This window comes from Schistocerca piceifrons, chromosome 1 (genome assembly GCF_021461385.2).
Source record: "Schistocerca piceifrons isolate TAMUIC-IGC-003096 chromosome 1, iqSchPice1.1, whole genome shotgun sequence".
NCBI lineage: Eukaryota > Metazoa > Arthropoda > Insecta > Orthoptera > Acrididae > Schistocerca > Schistocerca piceifrons.
In genome coordinates this window covers 1073648254-1073653377 of record NC_060138.1, presented here as the reverse complement: position 1 = coordinate 1073653377, position 5124 = coordinate 1073648254, and positions in this window count along the sequence as shown.

Genomic DNA, 5124 nt, shown 5'->3' with positions numbered 1-5124 from the left:
ATGACTTTCAGTGACCTCAACATAACGTTATGAAAGAAATTTAGAAAAAAAAGGCAAGCACTTTTTACTTTGCCATTACTTATTTTGCAAATTGGATTTCGTATTATTGTCTGAACAACTGAACCTTTTTTACTGACTTGAACAGAATTAAACACTAGAATACGTACCAAACCAAATAGCCATGTGCTCCAAGCTATATGTAAAATAAATAAAACTTCTGCACTCATAATTTGAGCATTTCTTTAGATTAGAATGTTTTCTAGTGATTGATTCTCAAACTTGAAAAATGAAGGTGCTTTACTTTAGTCATATACTGAAACCTCTGTTGTATAACAGTTAATTGAAAGTAGACTGAGACTAAATTTCTTAAAAATGAAATTATTCATTAATAAACTGGCTGTAACTATTCAAATTGTTTCTTATGACACTCAGTTAGCATATAAGGAAAAAAAGGAACAAGGATCCTGCTTGGTAACAATGTCTGTGGGTAATGAGGACACAATCGCCCTGAGTTTAACTGATAATCATTTAAATAAATTTTATCACTCAAATCACATTCAGTTGTGCTGCTGGATTATCCGTTAATTCAGTCTACCAATGAACAGTCTTACTTTAGTGCTGCGCATACGACGAAACTCGGAGCTGACGACGAAGCTGTGTTGCTGGAACTGCTGTTACTATTGAAGACGGTAGCATCTTGTGGAGCCACGGCTAACTACAGGAACGGGTAGTCGTAATTAATACAGCCTCTTCCGCTCGTCAACTGTCCGTACTCCTGCTGCTAGACATCTGGTGGGCGAGTGTACATGATCCGTCAAAATGGTACTCTCTACTGCGAGAGCGTTAACACCATATTTCCGCACACTACCAGCGCTGGTACCCGTCTCTCTCTCCGTGTCTCTCTGTGTCTTATAAATGTATAGCTATGGTGTTCTTTTAATCATTGACAAAGGTCTTCTTAGGCATTTGTGGGTTTCATTGTTGTTCTGAAGAAGGTGTAGTTATCTACGCCGAAACCTGGGTTAACACTAGGTGCTTTTTTCGCAATCGAGGCGGGTTTCTAGTTTTTTAATACATTAGCCAACGATTGCTGACGCGCTGCGATGTTGAAGGTTCTTTTTGAAGTGAATGGCGAGGAGGACACAGCATGTTATCTCTAATGGGGAGTCATCGAAAGATGTAGAAGTAACATCAGCTGCGCCCCAATCAAGTGTGTCGGGACTCTTGCTGTTCATGCTGCAGGGCTATATTCATGACTTGGCAGACTACTCAACATTAAAGTTAGACTTTCTGCAGTCGATACAGTTATGTGCAATGAACTACTGTGTGAAAAAAGTTGTGCAGAAATTCAGTGAGATCTTTATGAGGGTTGGTAGCTCGCTTCATGTGTTCAGAAATTACATTGCACTGTATAAAAATGACCAAAACATTAACGAGTCACATTTGTAATAGGTCATGTCATGCAAAGAGGTGGGTGCAACGATTTGTAGACATGTGAAATGAAAGTCCCGTAGGCTCTGTCGTAGGTAAAGTAGGTAGCATATTTCTGTCCACTCGAAGGATACGGAGAAAATGCAATCAGTCTACGCATGAAATTGCTTACGAAACACTCGTGCGTCCCATATTGTTCAAGTTTGTGGGATCCAGTGCTAGCAAGGGATATTACACTTATAAAAAGAAGGGCAGCACTGATGGTCACAGGTTTGTATGAGCCATGCGAAATAGTCACGGATATGCTGAAAAAACCGAACTGTTTGCAGACAGATGCAAACTGTTACGTGAAAGCCTACTTACGAAATTTGAAGAAGAAGCTTAAAGTGAGGAAGCTCCCGTTGTAAAGACAAGATGGGATAGTTAACAGCCTCCACAGAAGCATTTAAGTGACCATACTTCTGGGCTCCATACGCGAATGGAACAGGAAGAGCCCCTGATAACAGGTACAGCCGTATGCATTTCACAGTGGTTTGCAGAGTATAGATGTGGACGCAGAACCCGTGTAAACACGTCTACATTCCTACCCACCACTTCAGCTCGCCCCTCTTCCCCAAGCACCCCTACAGTTTCACTAACTGGTTTTGAACTTTCACTAACTGGTTTTGAACGATGACTAGAAATATGCTGCTACGCACAACATGTCGCTGCAATAGAGGACAAGATCAAATTACAGCACGCATAGTAGTATTTAAACAAATATTCTTCCCATAATCTACAGGCCAATGGAGTGAGAAAAAGCCCTAATAACTCATACAATGGGACGTACCCTGTGTCATGCACTTCACGCTGGTTAGCACAGTATGATCGTAAATGTAGAACACCCTCCTGCACACCGAGAATATTAACCACAACATGAGCTGTTGGCAAAGAAGATGCAATGCTGCACATAGCCGTGCACTTCCAGTAAGATGGTGGTGCAATGGTGTTGCTCTTGCGCCCATGATTGTAGTCCAATTCAAATTACTTGTCGCTTGACACTTAACGCGTTGGAACTGGTCCCATCAGTCACCGGGCTCAACGTCACGATCGAACTGTTCGCTGTTGCCAAACTTGTAATGTCACAAATGCAGGATGAATGGCACCTGCTACCGATATATAATTTTTTCTGAACTGTATGTAAATATTTGTAATTTTAATGCTTAATAAGTAAGGACAATGCTTAATAAGTAAGGACATTGCTTCACTGTATGTATGAGTTTCGGTAGAAATCTGTTGACATTTCGTTGTATTTATCTGTGTTTATGAATGTATAGCTGTGGTGTTCTTTTAATCATTGACAAAGGTCTTCTTAGGCGCTTGTGGGTTTTATTGTTGTTCTGAAGAAGGAGTAGTTATCTACGCCGAAACCTGGGTTAACACTGCCGGCCGCGGTGGTCTAGCAGTTCTAGACGCTCAGTCCGGAGCCGCGCGACTGCTACGGTCGCAGGTTCGAATCCTGCCTCGGGCATGGATGTGTGTGATGTCTTTAGGTTAGTTAGGTTTAAGTAGTTGTAGGTTCTAGGGGACTGATGACCATAGATGTTAAGTCCCATTGTGCTCAGAGCCATTTGAACCATTTTTTGGGTTAACACTAGGTGCTTTTTTCGCAATCGAGGCGGGTTTTTAGTTTTTAATATATTCACTTCAAACCCCATATGACCGTGCTTTCAGTAACAACCGTAGGCGCCGCGCGTGATTAAATGGCTCTGAGCACTATTGGTCATCAGTCCCCTAGAACATAGAACTACTTAAACCTAACTAACCTAAGGACATCACACAACACCCAGTCATGACGAGGCAGAGAAAATCCCTGACCCAGCCGGGAATCGAACCCGGGAACCCGGGCGCGGGAAGCGAGAACGCTACCGCACGACCACGAGCTGCGGACGCGCGCGTGATTAGCCAAGCAGTCTAAAGCGCTGCTGTCATGTACTGTGACGCTGGTCCCGGTGGAGGTTCGAGTCCTCCCTCGGGGCATGGGTGTGTGTGTGTTTGTCCTTAGGATAATTTAGGTTAAGTAGTGTGTAAGCTTCGGGACTGATGACCTTAGCAGTTACGTCCCATAAGATTTCACACATATTTTGAATAACCGTAGGCGGGTACTGAGTCAAATGGTTTTCGGAAGTAAAGAAATACTCCACCTACATGACTGTTCTGATGTATGGCTTTCAGGATATCGCTGAGAAAAGGGGGAGATGGGTTTTGCGGGACTGCTGTTTCCGGAATCCCGCTGGTTAGGGTAGAGAGACCTTTGTGTCCGACACAGCTCATTAAGTTTGTGCTCAGAATATGTTCTAAGAATTTACAAAAGATCGATTACAACGATAGTGGACGGTAGTTGTGTAGATTGCATCACTTCTGCCACCCTACTTCTAAACGAGTGAATCTGTGTTTCCTTTCAGTATTTGGTTTGTTCGAAGGATCTTCGGTATACTAAGAGGGGCTAGTGAAACCGCAAATTCTATATCTAGTCTGATAGGGATTTCATTAGGCCCTAGAGCTACGTCCAGTTTTAGCGAATTCAGCTGTTTCTCAACGCCATCATCCCTCATCGGCGGACGATACACGTTCGCCTACGGCGTCCCACACAGGACATGTACGTTCAGGAAGAATGGTCTATCCTATCTGTGATGAAATGTACCAGACGGGTTCGAGAACTTATGCGGTCATAAATGTACATATATGGCTTCCCGGATAGTTTTCAATCCAGATGAGCGCAGACGAGACCCCATCGAGCAAGACGAGGGCAGCTTGCAGTCTGCTCGGAGCCGTGTCCGTGGATTGCGGGCTGCGGTTGAGCAGTTGCTTCAAACCCCATATGACCGTGCTTTTGGTGCCTGGTAGAGATAATGCAATGGCACGTATCCTCCGTCATCAAGGTGATGATAGATGTCTCTAATTCAGTTGGTCACGGGTTAATCTTATTCGTCTGTTCCTTCTGTTCCCGTATAGGAGTCGGGGAGCAAGCACAGCAATTGCTTGAAAAACCGGGGAAAACAGTCTAAAATCCATACGCAAGGAGACCAGCTTGTGAAACAACGTTCGTTTATCCAGCGGTTGATACAGGAATGATCGACATCCATAATTCGCAAGCCAGCACATGTAACCGCTCTTCAGAGAGTGGGTATTCAGAAACGAATATTAGATTAAATTCAGTAATACGAAATGACTCAAGAGCCCCCCTCCCCCCCCCCCCCCCAAAAAAAACAAAAAAAAACACGGTAGTTTTATTTCGAAGTAATAGTTAGTTAAAATTTTACAAAGAGATAGATATTTGAAATAGAGTAACGCAAAGTAGCACAAAGGGAATCCAAGGAAGACATAATAGAGCTGTGGTTTGTTTAGAATATAATATATAGACCAATGCGCAGCATTGTTAGCTCTCTTGAGTCTTTGTTTACAATGGTGCATGTTCGCAGTGTTCCGTGGTAGTCGGAAGTTAGGGATTATAAGCCTAATTAAATATCATTCTGATAACTGGATTAGATATTGAAGTGGCGGATAATAGATTATTTTGAGTTATTGGAACAGAAAATAGTTGGACCTTATCATACTAATACCTTTGCCGACCGCTGTCAAGGCGATTCTGCTAATAAACGAGACGTGAGATATAGTGCCCGTGAAAAGACTAAATTTTGGCTGAACAGACAC